This window comes from Pongo pygmaeus, chromosome 14, assembly GCF_028885625.2.
Source record: "Pongo pygmaeus isolate AG05252 chromosome 14, NHGRI_mPonPyg2-v2.0_pri, whole genome shotgun sequence".
Lineage (NCBI taxonomy): Eukaryota > Metazoa > Chordata > Mammalia > Primates > Hominidae > Pongo > Pongo pygmaeus.
In genome coordinates, this window is record NC_072387.2 from 50,980,315 (window position 1) to 51,000,582 (window position 20,268).

The window sequence follows — 20,268 nt, forward strand, 5'->3', positions numbered from 1 at the left end:
GTGCTATTTCTGTGGAAATCCCCTTTATATCTATGAAATATCCACATGTCAAAAGTGATTTTCATCTTCATTCTTTCCCACTTCTCCTCCCATCCTTCTGACCCCCTTATAGGACAAGAGTTTCATCATCTGTTTTCCTCAGGTTTACTTGAGAGACTTCTGTCTTTGCCAGGCTTGGTACCCAGACCATCTGGAGGCTATTGAAAGGGAAGGATCAGTCCATAGTGAGACTCATTCATTTCTCCCTCCAGCTCATCCCTATCTGGGTATTGGCTGTCAGCACTCTACTAGGCTCACAGTTCTTGTTTTGTTTTTCAAACAGGTAGCTTGTTGTTATGGGGCCCCATGCACCTTTACCCTCACCTGCCGGCAGATGCTACTTGCTCATTAGTTCACCGTTAGATCAGCGTTGCACCATTTAATGAGACTTCTAAAAGTACCTTTTGCAGCAGAAGCCTGTCTGTTGGAAACATATCCCACATTTAGTTCTCTATCTCTCTCACTCTCATACTTTCTGTGTTCCCCGGATCATGATAGCATGATAGCACCAGGAAGTTGATATCTCGGCATCATCTTTGATCCCCTTCATCCTTACCCTTACAGCCACTCAACCTTCAGATTCTGTTGCATCTGCCTCCACAATCCTCCTTGACTTTATCTTCTTTCCTTCCCCACAGGCATTGTCCTAGTCCAGGCCACCTTATCTTGCCACCCACAGTGCTTCTGGATTGACCTCTCTGCCTCCAGTCTTTTCCCAAATATTGCAGAGAGAGTCATCTTTCTGAAACACACATCTGATCACCAATGATGCCTTGTTGTCCTGTGGATAAACTGCATGCTCTTCAGTGGAACTTACAGCATGGTGCACCATGGCACAGTGGGTCACAGAGAGAACCTCAAAGTCAGGCATATGGGTTCAGAGGACGGCACCATCACTTACTAGCTTTGTGATCTTAAATGAGTTGCTTTACCTTTCTGTGTCTCAAGTTATCGCAAAATAGAGATAATAATAGTACTTCATAAGATTGTTTTGAAGAGTAAATGTGATGATACATGTAGAGTTCTTTGACCAGAGCCTAATATATATATTAAGCGTTCCAAAATGTTAACTACTGCGACTGCAACTGCTGCACGGCTAACTGCAGATGCCCTAATATCCCACTGCTGTCCTGGCTGGGGTACTGGCAAAAGGCTTAGGTTGTCTAGAAATCTAACTTTCTTCCTTCAATATCTGTAATGAAAATGGAGCTGAAGGATATTAAAGAACTCCATCATTTCTGATCCCCAATCTGAAAAATACTAAGGAGATGACACCAGCATCTGGAGTGGGTGTGCATGGGAGGGAAAGGAAGAGGTGAAGATGTGATTTGATGTATCACTTCAGCTAGAGATGTAATGCAGTGGAGTGGTTTTTACCACAACTGAAACCAAGAGTGAAAGATGAATTTAACGGGTTCTGATCAGTGTAAACCAGGCTGACTTTCTCTAAGTCCAGCAGGGCATAGGGGCACCAAGCCTGTAAAAACTGGCATGGTTTCTGGGCTATACAGATACTAATATTTCACACATTTGTAGTCTCCACCTTGTTGCATCAAAACCTCATCATTTGGACTCTGCAGCTGTCAACAAAAATTCTATGACTTAAAAAAATTCAATATACAAACTAAGTATAGGGAAAGTAATTATGTTTCAAAGGATAGCTTTAAAAACTTTGTAATGCTCTCCATCCCTAAATTTTCTTAGGCCTAAATAAATGGCTTTATATTCCTAAAGAGGGCCCATTATCTTAATGATTTTAAATTGAGCTTTCTAGAACTATGCCATTTTTGTATAAAAGTTAATTAGATAAGGCAGCATCTGCACTTTTTTCTTATCTATTTATATGAATGAGACCATCCTTTGAAAAATGTGCATTCTGTAGTGGCTCACTGAAGGGAAATTAGACAAATGCAGCCAAGAGAACCCTTGTCACCGACCAGCCAAGGTGATAAGAATGCCGATTAAATGCTCACCTGATTTCTTTCAAGTAGGATGGGAGTGTATCTATTTCATTCAAAGATTTCTTGGATTTACCTTCCAGAAGACTCCTGTGTTTGGGATTGCCCTAGATCGGTGGTTCTCAGCCAAGGAGGATTTCACCTCTTGAAGACATTTGGCAATATCTGAAGATGTTTTTAGTTTTTACAACTAAAGGGGTGGGTGTTACAGGCATCTACTGGGTAGAGGCCAGGGATGCTGCCGAACATCCTACAATGCATGGGACAGGCCACCACAGCAGAGGACTGCCCAGCCCAAATGCAGTTGCAAGACCCTGGAATAGATGTTTTTGGCCTGGTGGGATAGTCTGGGTGAGGCTCCTTCTGGTGCTTATCCTGAATCTCCATCCAGAATAGCTCTAGATAGGGCTTAGTCCAGAAAGGTCTCCAGTGAACTCTCGGGGCTAGGGAAATAAGTTTTCTCGTTATTCCCCTAAAATCTCCCTCGCTTGTTCACTGAGTTCTAAAATTATATCAAAATTTGAAATGAGGTTTAAATTGTGACTATATCTGAGAAGGAGGACAGGTTGACTTCAATTAAAAAAAATACATGGGCAGTTATAATTTTCTTTTCTTTTTTCTTTTTTTTTTGAGACAGAATCTGGCTCTATCAACCAGGCTGGTGCCATCTCACTGCAACCTCTGCCTCCCAGTTCAAGTGATTCTCCTCCTGAGCAGCTGAGATTACAGGCATGTGCCACCATGCCTGGCTAATTTTTGTACTTATAGAAGAGATGGGGTTTCATCGTGTTGGCCAGGCTGGTCTCAAACTCCTGACCTCAAGTGATCCACCTGCCCTTGGCTTCCCAAAGTGCTGAGATTACTTGTGTGAACCACCACGCCCAGCCTATAATTTTCTTGACAAGCAATTTTGATGAGGTAGGGAGAACACAAAGTCCCTAGGCAGGGTTGCCAGATTTAGCAAATAAAAATACAGAACATCCAGTTAATTTGGATTTTAGATATGCAAGAAATAATATTTTAGTGTATGTCCCAAATATAAGACATATTTCTACTAAAAAGTTATTTGCTGTTTATTGGAGCTTCACATTTAATTGGACATCCTGTATTTTATCTGGTCACTCTGTCTCTGAGTGATTAGAGAAGGTGAAGGTAATTCTTGAAGAAGAGAAAAGAAGACCAAGAGTTGGGGGCCTATAAGATGTATTGCATCTGTGATCAACTTATTTAATCTCTCTGTTCCTGAGTTTTGTCAGGTGTTAAGTGGGGGTAAAAATAGTACTCACTTTATAGAGAAGTTATGAGGATTGTTAGTTAATGTATATAAAGTACTCAGAAAAATACCTGACTACGTAAAAACATTGTCCATGTTAGCTATTATTATTATTATTAGGACTATAAGTATCATTCCAAGGCAACTGGGTGCATCTTGGTCTGGCCTTTTCTCTTTTGGACTACTGAAATTAACTTTACTTTTATCATTTGGAAGGGTAGCAAATGAGGAATCCCTTCCCCCAACTTTTCCAAGGGAGTTATACATGTGGCTATTATTTGGTACTACTATTGGGTAACAGACAACCTCCAAACCAAGGCACCCATTTTGCCTTGAAAAAGATTAATTGCCAAGAAGAACAATCTGCATTTCAGAGTAGCCCCATGTTTGATTTCTGCCAGTTGCCAACCTGACAGTACTTGCATTAATCCTGTGAGATATCAAAGATGAGTTACAGTCACTATGGAGAGAGAATCTGTGTCAGTACAAGATAATTTGTCACGCTGATTCTGCAGTGAAAAATGATTAGAGTTCTGGGTAGAGCAATTTTCCTCTGGATATCTGAATCTATATCTATAGCTGAATGTAGCAAAGAGTTTCTTCAATACAGGATTTAAAAAATCCTTTTCACAGAGATGTCTGAAGTATTCTATTCTTCTTTTCTTACCTACAGAAGAATAGAATTGTATGAGATCACCCAACATCTGAAGGGAGACCAGGGTGAGATTAACCCAGAAGAAACCTAAGAAGGAAGACAGGAGAATAGGGATAGAGTTTTATCTTGAAGCCAATGGAGAAGAGCATTTCAAAATAGAAGGGTTGGTAAACAGTGCCAAATTCTTAGGGTTAGGAACCTGTTGGGAGGGAGTTTAAGAAGACTTTTGATCTAGATGATTACATAAATTGTTACTTTGACACATTTTTGTCTGCTCCTAACACATAGTAATGACAGCTAAAATATGAAAGAAGAAAATTCAAAAGATACATTTAAGCTAAAAGATACAGTCACTGAAATGAAAAAACGAAAACAAAAGCAAAAATCCTCAATAGGTATAATGAGTTATAGTTTTAACACAGTTAAAAAGAGCATTAGAAATTTGGAAGATAGTATAGAATAATTAACCCAGAAAATAGAACAAAAACATAAAGAGATTCAAAAATATGAGAAAAGTGTTAAGAGACACAGCAAGTAGATTTATGATTTTCCATATTTTAAAGAGGAGTTCCAAAGAAAGAGACTGAATAAAATGCTAGATATTTTAAGAGGTATTTGACATTTTTCCTGAATTAAAGAAAGACATGAATCCTTACAGCAAGTGTGCACTTATGAACTCAGAATTACAAGTAGGACTAGTAAAGATAAATTCACATTGTTGTGGGTTGAATAGTGTTCCACAAAAGATATGTTGAGGTCTTAACCCTTGGTACCTGTGAATCTATTTTTGCACATAGGATCTTTGGAGATGTAATCAAATCATACTGGATTAGGATAAGCCCTAATTCTGTGAATGGTGACTTTGTAAGAGGAAGAAGAGGGATACTTGGATACACAGATACAAAGGAAACACAGGGAAGAGGTCCATATTAAGGCAGAGGCAGAGATTGAAGTGATGCAGCTGCAAGTCAACGAACAAGAAAAATTGCCAACAACCGTAAGAAGCTAGGAAAGAGGCAAGCAAGGATTCTTTTCCACAGCCTTCAGAGAGAGCATGGCCCTGCTGACAATTTGTGCTATAAAACCCTTTGAGAACAGTTTGACAGTTTCTTAAAAGATGAAATATACACTTACCTTACAACTCAGCCATTTTACTCCTAAGTATTTATGCAAGGTAAATGAAAACACGTCCACACAGAGACTTGTACATGAATGTTCACAGCAGCTGTTTGTGTAATATCCAAAACCTCCCAAAATGCAAATAGCCATCAACTGGTAAAATAAATAAGTTATGGTATATCTATACAATGAAATACTACTCAGCGATGAAAAGGGATGAACTATTGATATACACAATTGTAAGGATCCATCTCAAAATCGTTATGCCGAGTGAAAGAAGCTAGGTATAACAAAGAATACATACCGAATGATTCAATATATTTTATGTAATGTTTTAAGAAATGCAAACTAATATATAGTCACAGAAAGATAAGTGGTTGTGTGAGGATAGGGGTGGAGGGAAGTATGGATTATTAAAGGGCACCAGGAAATTTTAGGGGTGATAGAAATGTTCATTATTTTGATTGTAGTGATGTTTTCAAAGGTGTATGCCTGTGTCAAAATTCATCAAATTGAACCCTTTCAACATGTACAGTTTATCGTAAGTCAATTACACCTCAATAAAAAAGCAAAAAAAAGTATACTCATTAAAAGATATACAAGAAATGAATCAATAAAACCATAGACTGGTAGAAAATATTTGTGATACCTATATCTGACAAAATACTTGGATCTGGACTGTATAAAGAACTCTAACAACTCAAAAATAAAATGATTAATGACACAAAAACAAATGAGTTATAAAAGGCCAGTAAGCTCATGTAAGGCTGTCCAACATCATTAGACGTTAGGGAAATATGATAAAAATCACAAGGAAATACCACTTCATACTAAGTAAAATAGCTAAAATAAAAAAGATGTATAATAATAAACGTAAGCAAGGATGTGGAGCAACTGTGATTCTCATACATTGCTGCTGAGAAAGTAAAATTAGGTAATTTGAAAACTATTTTGCAATTTCTTCTGAACTTTATTATAAAGTTAAGTATATACCTACCCCATGACTTATAGGTATTTACACAAGAGAAATGAACACATATGTCCATAAAAAGACTTTTATGAGAATATCAATAGTGGCTCTATTCATAATAACCCAAACTTGAAACAACTAAAATGTCCCTCGACTAGCAGAATAAATAAGCAAATTGTGGCATATTTAGGCATTAGAAGAATACTCAGCAGTAAAAAGGGAGGAACTACTGATACATGGAACAACATGAACACACTTCTAAGACATTATTTTGAATAAAACAAGCCAGCTGCAAAAGATTCTATTACTATATTTAAGATGGAAATAAAAACAATGGCTGCCTAGGGGATGCTGGCGGTGCTGGTGTGGGGGGTAGGATTCAGCAAAGGGGCAGGAGGAAACCTTTTGGGGGATAGAAATGTCCTATATCTTGCTCTTAAAATCTATGTATTTTATTGTAGGTAAGCTGTACCTCACTGAAAAAATATTTTAAAAAGCAAGGACCAAAGAGCTAATGCAAATGTGATGAAATGTTGGTAATTGTTGAATCTGGGGAATAGGCTTATGGAGATTTATCAAACCATTCTCTCGACATCCTAATCCCTAGAATCTGTGAATATGTTACCTTACATTGCAAAAGGGAATTTGTATTTGTGACTAAGGTTAAGGACCTTGAGATGGGGGAGATAATCCTGAATGAATCCTTAAAAATGGAGAACCTTTCTTGGCTATGGTCAGATGAGGTATGACTATGGAAGAATGGAGAGAGATGCAACATTGCTGGGTTTTGAAGATGAAGGAAGGAGCTGTGAGCAAGGAACAGGGGTGGCCTCTAGAAGCTGGAAAAGGCAAGAAAAGGGATTCTTCCTTCTAAGCTCCATAAATGCACCCCAGTCAAAACTATGATTTTAGTTCATTAAGACCCATGTTGAACTTCCAATCTACAGCAATGTAAAACAATAAGTATGTGTTGTTCAAGCCACTAAGTTTGTGGCAATTTATTACAGTAGCAAAAGAAAAGCAATATATGCATATAACTGATAAAATCTTGATATCAATAATATGTGAATAACTCTGACAAATCAATAAGAAATGCATTAAAAGCAATATAAAATGAAAACAGGATATAAATAGACAATTAACAAAAAATAAAATGCATATGGCCAATAAACATATTTAAAAATGCCCAACTTTACTAGTTAACATTGAAATAAAAAATTACAAAATAGCTGAAAATACTCAATGTTGTGGATGAGTGGATAAACTAGAACTCTCATACAGTGCTAAGTAGAATAACAAATTGGTATTAATACAACCACTTTTCAGAGCAATTTGATAAGCTCTGAAAATACATATACTTATGATCTAGATATTCCACTTTTAGGTATATTCTCCAGAGGAACTTGCACATGGGCTCAAGAAGAAATGCTCAAGAATGTTTATTAGGGCGTCATTTGTAACAATAAAAGATTGGAAACAATCTAGATATTCATCAACAAGAGCATATACACCTAACCTGGGGTATTCTGGTCAAAACTGCAGTTGCTCTTTATTGCACTCAGAGTCAAAGTCAAAGTTCTTACCATAGCCTTCAAGGCTGTCTATAATCTGGCCCTCATTATAATCTTATTGATCTTCCTTTGATTTGCTTCATTCCAGCCACACTGGCCTCTCTGCTGATCCTTAAACATTGTAGACATTCCTCTGCCTCAGGGGCCTTTGCACTGGATGTTTCCTTCTGCCTGAAGCACATTTCTTCCATATTTCTTACCTTCTTTAAGTATTTGATCCAATGTCACAAATTCAATAAGGCCTGCCTTGACCACTCTATTTAAAATTGCCACCTCCTCTACAACTGATGCTACCAACCCACCTTACTTGCGTTCATGACCTTTTGTATAGTATTTATCACTTTCTAACATGGCCAGGCGCGGTGGCTAATGCTTGTAATCCCAGCACTTTGGGAGGCCGAGGCGGATGGGTCACCTGAGGTCAGGAGTTCAAGAACAGCCTGGGCAATATGGTGAAACCCTGTCTCTACTAAAAATACAAAAATTAACCAGGTGTGGTGGCGCACACCTGTAATCCCAGCCACTCAGGAGGCTGAGGCACAAGAATCGCTTGAACCCAGGAGGTGGAGGTTGCAGTGAGCCAAGATTGCGCCACTGCACTCCAGCCTGGGTGACAGAGCAAGACTCCGTCTCAAAAAAAAAAAACAACAAAATGTGTGTGGCACCCCATCTTCACACTCTGTCTCCTGCTGCCATGTAAGACATCCTTCCTTTCCTTTTGCCTTCTGCCATGACTGTAAGTTTCCTGAGGCCTCACCAGCCATGCGTAACTGTGAATCAAAAAATTATATAGTCTCAGGTAGTTCTTTATAGCAGTGTGAAAACAGACTAATACACTCATTGTTTATGATGATCTAATTCCATAAAAAACAGTAAGGTCCAGAAGGGTGAGGGTCTTGATTGTGTTTCACTAATATATTCTAAGATCCCAAAGTTGTGCTTGACATGTAGTAAGGATGCAATACATATATTTTGAATAATTAATAAATGAAATATATTCAGACAGAGGAATATTATTTACAAAAAGTTTCAAAAATTTATAAATATGAATTGTATATGAATATACATGTTTGTATTAGTAATATACAGCAACTTTCATTAGACTGATAGATATTAAAATTAGGGTGCAATTATTGTTGGAGAAAAGGGGAAAGTAAGATTATGGTGGTATATACAGGAACTTCAATTGCACTTGAAATGTTGTATTTCTTAAAAAGTAAGAGTTGAAGCCAATATAAAATTTAAGATTTAAAAATGTGTGATATGTATATGGAGTGCTATTATTCTGTATACTTGTCTGTATGTATAAATTATGTCATAATAAAATTTTCAAAAATAACAGAATAGGAAATGTGAAAGTAGAGATAACTCTACTTTAAAATTGTGCTTTAAAATTGTGCTGACACAATTTTAAAGAAAGTTAGCCTGAAAAGAAGGCAAGAAAGTGGAAGATAGAGAGGATGTAGGGTTTGAAGGAAAACTTTTTTTTTTGAGACGGAGTCTCGCTTCTTTGCCCAGACTTGAGTGCAATGGCAGAATCTCGGCTCACTGCAACCTCCACCTCCCCAGTTTAAGCGATTCTCCTGCCTCAGACTTCCCAGTAGCTGGGATTATAGGTGTGTGCCACCACACCCAGCTAATTTTTGTATTTTTAGTAGAGACGGAGTTTCACCATGTTGGCCAGGCTGGTCTCGAACTCCTGACCTCAAGTGATCTGCCCGCCTCGGCCTCACAAAGTGCTGGAATTACAGGCATGAGCCACTGTGCCTGGCCAGGAAAACTGTTTTTAAGATGAGAGACTTGGACATGTCTACATATTGAAGGGAAGGAACAAATAAAGGAAGATAAAGGAATGGTGAGAAGTGATTAAGACTTTAACTTCTGAGAAGGGTGGGAGATATGGCTTATCAGGGACCACAAAATATTGCAGAGCCACACTGATGGACTGGCTCTTATTCATTCATTTATTCATTCACTCACTCATTCGACCAATATTATAGGCCCACTGTTGAGAAAATTTCAGCGTCTCTCTAGAGGATTCCCAGCAGAAGGGGTATCCTTTAGGGAGAACCAATATTCATTCAACATTCAGGGGGGTGGAGAATGTGTTTCTGGAAGAGTTTGAGAATAGAAACATCAAGAGCTAGGAAAAACAAGCTGGAAGGGAAGATAGCAGAGAGAACACAAAAACTTGAAGAGAAATTATGAGTCTGATGAAGACAGGAACAGAATCCAACCCTGACATAATGAAGTAGGAGATTTGCCCATTGATAGAATGAACTGGCTTGGTGGCCCCTGCCATGACTTGATGGGGCTGGAGACAATGAGTTTGAGTTGTGATCTGGTACTCTCTGTTGCCCACGGTGCTCTACTGCTCTTGAGGCCATTCCTAAGTGTAGCGTTAACTCTGTCACCTCTTTTACAGGTCTCACCCACCAAATCATAATAAATATCTATATATTTGGAGATAGAGATGAAAACCATGTGGCTGTATCCAGTTGGAGTGAAAAATATGAACTGTAAGAATTTTTTTATTGTGGAAAAAAGCACATGTCATAAATTTCTAGTGTTAAGTGTACAGTTCAGTAGTGTTAAGTATATTCACATTGTTGTGAATCAGATCTCCAGGACTTTTTCTTCTTGCAGAACTAAAACCATACCCATTAAAAAACAATTCTCATTTGTCTCCTATCCCCATTCCCTAGTAACTTTCATTCTACGTTTTATAGCTATGAATTTGACTACTTTAGATACCTAACGTAAGTAGAATCACACAGTATTTGTCATTTTGTAACTGACTTATTTCACTTAGCATAACGTTCTCAAGATTCATCCATGTTGTAGCATGTGACAGGGTTTCCTTCCTTTTTAAGGCTGAATAATATTTCATTATGTGGATATACACATTTTGTTAATCCATTCATCTGTCCATGGACACTTGGGTTGCTTCCACCTCTTAACTATTGTGGATAATGCTGCTATAAACATGGGTGTGCAAATATCTCTTTGAGACCCTCCTTTCCATTATTTAGGATGCATACCCAGAAGTGGGCTTACTGGATCATATAATAGTTCTATTTTTAATTTTTGGAGTAATTGTCATACTGTTTTCCGTAGCAGCTGCACCATTTGCAATTCTACCGACAGTATGCAAGAGTTCCAATTTTTTTTTACATTCTTGTCAGCACTTGTTATTTTCTGAGTTGTTGATAGTAGCCATCCTAATAGGTATGAGGTGATATCTCATTGTGGTTTTGAAGTGCATTTCTTTAATGATTAGTGATGTTGAACATCTTTTCATATGCTTCTTGGCCACTTGTATATCTTCTTTGCAGAAATGTCTATTCAAGTCCTGTGCCCATTTAAAAATCAAGTTATTTGATTTTTTATTGTTAAGTTGTAGGAGTTCTTTATATATTTTGGACACCAACCCCTTATGAGATATATAATTTGTAAATATTTTTCCCATTCCATAGGTTGTCTTTTCAGTCTGCTGATTGTGTCTATTGATGAACAAAAGTTTTTGAGTTTGAAATAGTCTCATTTACCTATTTTGCATCTGTTGCCTATTTCATGTCATTTCTAAGAAATCATTGCCAGATTCAATATCATAAAGCTTTCCCCCTTTTTCTTCTGACAGTTTTGTAAGTTTGGGTTCTTACCTTTGGGTCATTAGCCCAAGTTAATTTTTGAACATGATGTAACATAAGCGTTCAATTTCATTCTTTTGCATGAGGATATCTAGTTTTCCCAATATCATTTGTTGAAGGGACTGTCAATTTTTGATATTTTCAAATAACTAACTCTTAGTTTTACGTAGTTTTCTATTGTTTTCCTATTTTCTATTTCATTTGTCTCTGCTCTAATCTTTATTTTCTCCCTTCTGCTAGCATTAGGTTTAGTTTGTTTTTCTTTTTCAGGTTCCTTGAGGTGTAAAGTTAGGTTTTTAACTTGAGATCTTTCTTCTTCTTTTAATTGTATGTTTACAGCTACAAACTCTCCTCTTAGCACTGCTTTTCCTATATCTCATAAGCTTTATTTTTATTTGTCTCAAGATATTTTCTAATTTCTCTTATGACTTTTTCTTTGACCTATTGGTTGTTTAAGATGGTGTTTTTAAATTTCCACTTATTTGTGTATTTCCAGTTTTCCTTCTGCTATTGATTTCTAGTTTATTTTTACCACTTTTAGAAAAAGATAGTTTCTATAATATTGATCTTTTAAAATTCGTTGAGCTTTGTTTTGTGGCTGTATATTTTTTTAAGGAAGAACAGCTTAATTGCTTTTAGGTCCTGGATATGAAAATTCAAATTACAGTTAGGTGTGAATTCATGGACACAGTCATTGTTGTTACATCTCTAAATGGGGAATCTGGGAAGTATTACATAATCATGAATCACAAACATAAATCCTAAGTTAAGTCATCTATTTTACAACCTTTCACTCAATGAAAATTATGTATGGAACCTACAATCATAGTCTCATAAAGTTATGTACCGGTCAAATCGGCCTTAGTGGTCACTTAATGTGTTCCCTTATGTTGCAGATGAAGAAAGAAGGAGTTCTGCTTCTTCCAAAGGAGTGACTCCCAAAGGAGCAAGAATTGACCATAGGTTATGGCTTGTGTTACAACACACTGACGTTGTCTTTGAGGCCATCCACTGACGTCCTCACTCATGGCATAAGCAAGTTTTTCTGAAGGTATTGTCGGATATTTACAATGTTTGCATAGTCTAAAACTCAGAAGTATTTTTTAACTAGATTTATTCTTTAGAGAAGTTTGAGGTTCACAGCAAAATTGATCAGAAAGTATAGAGAATTCCCATACCTTCTGCCCCTACACAAGCACAGCCTCCCAAACTAGCAACATCCTGTACCAGAATGGTGCATTTGTTACAACCAATTAACCCGAACTGAGAAATCATTATCACCCAAAGTCCATAGTTTAAATTAGGGTTCACTCTTGGTGTTGGTATGTTCTGCTTTAAAAAAATATGATATTAATACTTATTTAAAATTTACCACTTAGCCATTTATAGCATACAGTTCAGTAGTGTTAAGTATATTCACATTGTTGTGAAACAGATCTCCAGAACTTTTTCGTCTTGCAGGAGTTTAAATAACAACTCCAATTTTCCTCTTCTCCTCAGCCCCTTGGTAACCACCATTCTACTTTCTGTTTCTATGAATTTGACTACTCTAGGTACCTCATATGAGTGGAATCATACAATATTTGTCTTTTTGCGACTAGATGATTTCATTTAGCATGTCTTCAAGGTTCATCCATGTTGTAGCATGTGACAGGATTTCCTCCCTTTTTTAAGGCTGAATAATATTCCACTGTGTGTATATAGAACATTTTGTTTATCCATTCATCCTTTGATGAACACTTGGGTTGCTTCTACCTTTTGGCTATTGTGGGAATAATGCTGCTATGAACATGTCGACACCCTGCTTTCAATGCTTTTGGATATATACCCAGAAATGGGATTGCTGGATCATACAGTAGTTCTATTTTTAATTTTTGAGGAATTACCACACTATTTTCCATAGCAATTGCACCATTTTACAGTCCTACCAACACTGGTTCCAGTTCCTCCACATCCTTACCAACATTTATTATTCTTTTTTCTTTCTTTTTAAATAACAGACATTCTAACAGGTATGAGGTGTAGAATTTAGAACCTGTTAATCTCTCTCATGGATTTCTTTCTCATGACAGAACTTCCACAGAATTTTGTTTTTTCATTGTGTTAGGGTTAACTGCCAACTTCCTCTTTAGGATTGGGACAAAAATTCTACAGACAAAATATGGGGGAAATGAAATGTTTCCTAAGGAAGAGAAATGGACTTGCGATATATTATGTATCAATGAATTATTCCTAAAAAGCTTTAAAGTAGGGCAATTATCCTGGATTACCCAGGTAGGCCAGATATAATCATATGAGCCCTTGAAATCATAAGAGGAAGGTACAGGGGAAGTCAGAGGGCTGTGAAGTATGACAAGTGCTAAATCCACCATTGCTGGCTTCAAGACAGTGGGGAAACACGGGAACCATGAGAAGGAAATGAATTCTGTCGACAACATGAATGGACCAGAGAGTGGATTCTCCCTTAGAACCTCCCATGAAGAGCCTTGACACACTGAGTTTGGACTTGTGAGATCCTAAGCAGAATCCCAGCCAAGTCTGCTGGACATCTGACCTATAAAACTGTGAAATAATAAATGAGTGTCGTTTTAAGCTGCCAGGTTTGTGGTAATTTTTGTGGCAGCAATAGAAAACCAAAGCACTAGATATTCATTATATGTGTTGAATAGAGTAGAACGTTTTCTCCAAATGAAATATTTGGATCACTGCAGAGCTTCTTTGGTCACATCTAGGGAGTGTGTCTGAGACTCCACTGAACATCTCTTCCAGGCATCCCCTGAAAGCATTTGAATAGATTCAGGTATAGACATCCTATGAGTAAACCTGATCTCAATACTTAACTGCAGTGCACTGTGGCTTCTGTTACTTTTTCATCATTCCCACTGGACTGTATAGTCCATAAGTGCAGGAGCCATTTCTTCTTAGTTTTCATTTCTAAGAGCAAAACACAGTGTTGACAAAAGGTAGACACTCAATAAACATTTTTATGAATGAATGTTAAGAGAGTTTGACAACTTATGTCTCCAGAGGACAATATTGGTTATGGGTAGAGGCAGAGCAAAGAACTAGAAGCACAGAAGTGAACAAGATAGGGAAGGAAAGAATTTCATGGACAAAGGAATGTAGAGTTTAATACATGCATAATTATTGTTTGTTTAAAAAATTTCCATGATATATTTCTTCTACTGGCACCACCAGTGGAATCAATTTCAGGAAGTAGGCTGACCATTGCATAAGTGGCTTGTGAAACATCACATCGTAGCTCACATTCCCAACAACTTGAATAAATATGTGTGTGTGTGTGTGTGTGTGTGTGTGTAGTTTACCCCCCAAGGACAATTCTCCTGGCTTCCCTGCAGCTGAAGTCAGATTTGTGTTTAGTAATCTCATGGTGACAATGTTTTCCCTGTGGGAATAGAATACACCAGGGTTGATGCCCCCCAAGTGGAGAGGAGCTGAGACTCCGTGCAGCTTGGTGAGGTGTGGGTACCCAGACAGTCTTCAAGCTCTGAGAACCTGGAGATGGCCTGTGAGGCTGCAGCAGGAGAACACATACTACTGGTACCCTAAAGGCAAGCCAGAGGCAGGGGCTGTGAAGATGTCAAGCCACAGATGTCTGTGAGGAAGGCAAGCCATAGCAACTGGGAGGAACCTTAAGCACATACACCCCCAACTCATTTTTGTGAAGACTGACTCTGTCTTGAAAACTAATTAAATAAATGCCGGCCCATTCTCTCTTCCCAGTGCACTTCTTACTGTTTTAGTCACTGTAATTGAGAGTAGAAATAATCTCCACTTGCCTGAAAAACAGCTCTTGGATACTCTATTTTACATGATGTAGAAAAACATGAGGTGAATGTGACAACTGGCCTTCAAGGAATGACAACTGGCTGTATATCCAGTTTCACTGGTTTTGCTCTGCATTTTATGATTTGTGCAGTTAGTGAAGTAGATAACCACATGCTTTCAGGGTTTTTGTTGCCCCTGGTACTGGAGCAGAGAACAATTATCAGGAGTGCATTTTATGACTTCAATCTAGGTTGTGAATTTGGGTCAACCATTTTACCATTTAAAGTCTCTACTTCTTGTTCTTAAACAAAACAAAACAGAACAAACAAAACAAAACAAAAAAACAGAATAAGTCAAAGAGGAGATGAGAGGTAGAGGAACTTGAAAGTGCTTGCTTTTAAAGCTAGCTTCTGGACTTTTCTTATTTGATCACTTGATGGTTTTGTCTGCTTTCCATGAAGTCTGAATTTTATGGTGGATTTGGAAGAAACATGTCTTCTATATATGGGCAGATCCAGGTTTTGTGGAGCTTGAGCCTTAAGCAATGTTGGAAACCCTCTTTAAGAACAAGAATACAGGCCGGGCATGGTGGCTTATGCCTGTAATCCCAGAACTTTAGGAAGCCGAGGAGGGAGGATACCTTGAGTCCAAGAGTTTGAGACCAGCCTGGGAAGCATAGAAAGACCTTATCTCTACAAAAACAAAAAGTAAAAAAATTTAACCAGGTATGGTAGAGCACACCTGTAGTCCCAGCTACCTGGGAAGCTGAGGCAGAAGGATGGCTTGAGCCCAGGAGTTAAAGGCTGCAGTGAGCTGTGATCAGGCCACTACACTCCAGCCTGGGTGAGAGAGAGAGATCCTGTCTCAAAATAATAATAATAATAATAATAATAATAATAATAATAGAAAGAAAGAAATAATTTTAAAAAACACACAAAGATACCTACATTGGCAAATTTTACAAAAATATATGACCCTGTGAACACATCATCACCTCCAGGGCGCAGGAATAATTTGTGCAGATGAGTGGCCCTAAATCTCATGCTTTATGACTTCCTGGTAAATCCACCTCTGCATCTACATGTGAGAATCATGTTGCTTCCCTGAGAAGAACGGAGTGTGGCAAGAGCAAAATACTGTATTAATCCAATCAGACCTAAAATGAATCCTGCCCTTTTACAGATGAACAGAGTAGGAAACTGCGGTTCAGAGAGGACAAGTAACACCCAACATCACATATACAATCAGTATTAGAATCTGCTTCCTTTAACTTCAATTTTCAGACTGGTATTTCTGTGCTATTTCCCAGGAAAGCTTGTAAAACCGGAGAAAACAATAGGAGTAAATATGTTACAGTCTATTTTTCCTTATAGAGGTACTGTATACACAGCCAGCAAGGAGGATATAGCCAACCCAGTAGAATCTGAGAAAGGATGAATGAGAGATTTTGCATCATCTGATCCCTTCCCTCTTTCCTGTTTTCAGAGGCTTACAAGGTGTGACTGCATGCTTTTTTTTGTCAAGTTCAAAAGGACATTCATATCCAAATGAATGTTATTTTCTTGTTCCTTTCAAAGTAGGTTCTTATTCCAAATTGCTGCAATTTTTAGAAACTTCTTTTTGGACTAACATTTTGTCAGTTTGATTCACCCAAGAAAATCAGTACTTTGGGCAATTTTCTGTCTTCCTTCTTTCTTCTCTCCCTTCTTTCCTTGTTAATGAAAAAAACATATTATCTAGTTTATTCACCAGGCTTGGTGCTAAATGATTTTTAGATATTTCCAAAAAATCATGCCCATGATTAAAGGTTTAAAATTTGGTATCATAAAAATATTAACAATAATTTGATATGGATTCTGAAGAGGACTATACTTTTCACCTAAAACCTATGGGAGGAAAGGAAAAATTTGTTTTAAGTTCAAGGTAGGTAGGATTTATATCTTCTTATATTAAAAAGACCTATGCAAGGTGAAAGAACATCTGCCATGTGCCAGGCATTGTCCTAGATGGTTTCATGTGACACTTCTTACAATAATTTGCACTTATCCCTCCAACCTTAGGGAAACTGAGGCACTGAGAAGTTAGAAAACTTTCAGTGGTAGAGATGAGATTAAAACTAGTCTGCTAGTTCCCAAATCAGTGCTCTTTCCCCTAGTCAACACACTTTACCTTATGCAGTCATCTATTTGAATGTCTGCCTTGAATTCACAGTGGGTCTGCCAGATCCTATGTGCTCCCAGCATAGGTTATAACCGGGAAGTGAAGTCACAAAATCAGCCTCAAAGAAGTGCAGGCCAAGGCCACCTGGCAGCCTTCAGGGAGAATTCATGAGCTAGAAATTACCCAAGGACAGCTCTGGGGAAAGATGTAAAGGCCTTGTTGTTTTTTTTTCCTGACACAGAATGGCTTGAAGCCTGTTTATTTCTCTGATCTGTTTCTGTCTGTCTTTGCCACCACCCCCTCTCAGGCATAGTTCTTTTCACAGTTGTCCACATCCCTTCCACCCCAACAAATCTCTTCTTCCAGAATAATTTTATGTTAACACCTTTAGTCATTGCTTTGAACTTCATTTCAACATTGGCTGTACCCTATTTTCTACCCTCTGCACTCCTAGTATTCGTTATTTCATTGAAATAAGCAATATAAGCAATTATGTATATATAGCAAATACGACTGGAGCCTTCTCTCAATAACCAAGCCCCTCCTCATCATACACTGAAGTGTGGTGATGGTGAAATTTAGAGAAAGACATTTGAAGGTCAGCATAGTATTATTGACAAAGATTAAACCCCAGACATTTAGGTCAACTTTTATCTTGAGGAGTGGTTCTTGTGCATTTTGTACATATTTTCTGATAACACCCACATTATTTATCCTGGAATGACCCATCTGCTGAAATAAAGGTCTTTGAGAGGAGGACATCTCTTCAACTCCTGCCAAGGGTCAACAAGTAGGAACATAAGGGCTTTATACTAAGGTAGACCTGAATTTGAGGAAACTGGGTTCATCACCAATTGGCTCTGTGACAAAGAGCAAATTACTTAACTTTTTTGAGTCTCAGTTTCCTCATCTGAAGAATGGGATTATTATAGCTGTCTTAGAGGACTATGTTAAAGACACAGGTTTTGAAGTTAGATCAAAGTCTGATTCCTACTCTGCCACTGATTAGTTGCATAGTACTAGGCAAGTTACCTTCTCTAGCCTTGTTTCTGCCTAGTAAAATGAAAGATAATAATACTTATTTTATAGGATTGTCAGTAGGATTCAAATAAGTAATATATTTAAAGCTCTTAGTTTAGAATATGGCACAAAGCAAGCACTTAACAAATGATAGCTATTCTTAGAACTAATGAGATGGTGAATATCAAGTTTCCAGCATAATAACTAGCCCACAGTTGAGTTTCAATAAATGTTAATTCCTTTTCTTCCCTCCCAGGAAGAAGCAGCAAAATAAATTGGATACTTAATGATTGTCTTCCCCTTCAAGCTAATGTGCATAAGATTAACACTTCTCCATTTCCCACTACTTTGCATCTGGTGACACTTCTTACAAGGATTCATATGCCATGAGGACTGGCATTATGTTCAGGCAGAATAAAGAGCTGGTTACATCCTACAATTTCAGAAGCACTGCAAGCTTTATTTGCCACAAATGCCTATCCTCTAGCAGACTTCTTAGAGTTGGAATAGAGCTTTTTAAGAGGATTTCCTTTGGGTTACAACACTATCTCCAGAAAGTTTTTGTTAAAGTGTAGTTGTCTTACTTGAGTAGGATAACATATACCCTGTCATTCACACATCAGCATTGATTAGTCCAGTAAAGACCATGCAGGACTAGAATATGGGAGTGGTAAATTTTAAGAAAGAAGAATTATAAAATCTGGAGCTGTCTAGAGAAGCAGTAATAGGCTTAAGCAGACAGGAGTTTCCTAAATGGGCCCAGGGTGGACTTGGTCTACTTCCACAATTTGCCTTGGGAGCTCCCCTGTTGGAAGGAGCAGAGATTGAGAAGACCCAGAGAACCTCTTGGAGGCCTCTAAGGACTCTGCAGATGGTGGAGTTCAGTAACATGGACACTGCTCACTAAGCTTAAGGCAGTAGCAGATTATGATTACAGGTTCTGATGTGGCTCTGTCATGTCTTATCAAATGCAAATTGGAGAATGCCTAGCTTTGGTGGATGTTTGTGTGAAATGGGTCACAGAAAGAATAAAGAGCATGACAGAAATACCAAGTATAGCTAGATCAGGTCAAGTACTCACAGAACTAATAACTCACAGAGACTGGAGTTCACATATGGGGATTCAGAAAACAAAGATAATGATGTAACTCCAATGTCACACATAGAAGTGGGTGGAAAGTCAGGATGTCTGAGGATAGGTTGATAGCAAATAAGAAATGGAAATACAAAGTGTTTTTAAGCCTTAAGAAACACAGGGTTTGAGGAACAGCAAGCTATGCAGAAAGAGCTCCTTTTGTATTTAAACTCTGATGTTGAGCTTAAAGACTGATCTTTTGAATTAATCCAGTTGGACAAAAATAAAGAAAAAAGAATTTCAGGAAATGGACAAAGTCTTCAAGAAATATGAGAGTATGTAAAGCAACCAAATCTATGAATTATTGATATTCCTGAGAGAGAAGGAGAAAAAGTAAACAACCTGGAAAACATATTTGAGGGAATAATTCAATAAAATTTTCTTAATCTTGATAGAAAGATAGACATCCAAATATGAAAAATCCAGAGAACACCTGTGAGATATTATACAAAAAGGAATATCACCAAGGCATATGGTCACCAGAATGTCCAATAAAGAAAAAATTGTAAAAGCAGCTAGAGAAAAAGGTCAGATCTCATACAAAGGGAACCCCATCAGTCTAACAGCAGTCTTCTCTGCAGAAACCTTACAAGCCAGAAGAGATTGAAAACTTATTTTAAACATTCTTTATGGAAAGAAATTCCATCCGGGATTTTCATACCCTGCCAAACTAAGCTTCATAAACAAAGGGGAAATAAAATCTTTTGCAGACAAGCAAGCACTAGTGGAATTTGTTACCACTAGACCAGGCTTACAAGAGATCCTTAATGGCTGGTCCGAGTACACTGGTGTTTACAACTAATTGATCACAAGAGACCCTTAAGAGAGTTCTAAACATAGAAATGAAAGAATGATACCTGCTGATATGGTTTGGCTTTGTGTCCCCATCCAAATCTCATCTTGAATTGTAATCCCCACTTGTCAAGGGA

The 20,268-nt window shown here is 37.8% G+C and overlaps 1 protein-coding gene across 2 annotated transcripts in view; it reads left to right on the forward strand.

The window, feature by feature from the left end:
* Positions 1 to 20,268, forward strand: part of TNFSF11 (TNF superfamily member 11) — a 203,374-nt gene that overhangs the window by 19,760 nt on the left and 163,346 nt on the right. The window contains exons 2-3 of one of the 2 annotated variants that reach the window (XM_054446647.2): positions 10,011 to 10,104; positions 12,132 to 12,286. The gene's annotated coding sequence lies outside the window, so the exon portion shown is untranslated. The remainder of the gene's footprint in view (positions 1 to 10,010; positions 10,105 to 12,131; positions 12,287 to 20,268) is intronic. The other variant, XM_054446648.2, reaches the window with a different exon arrangement.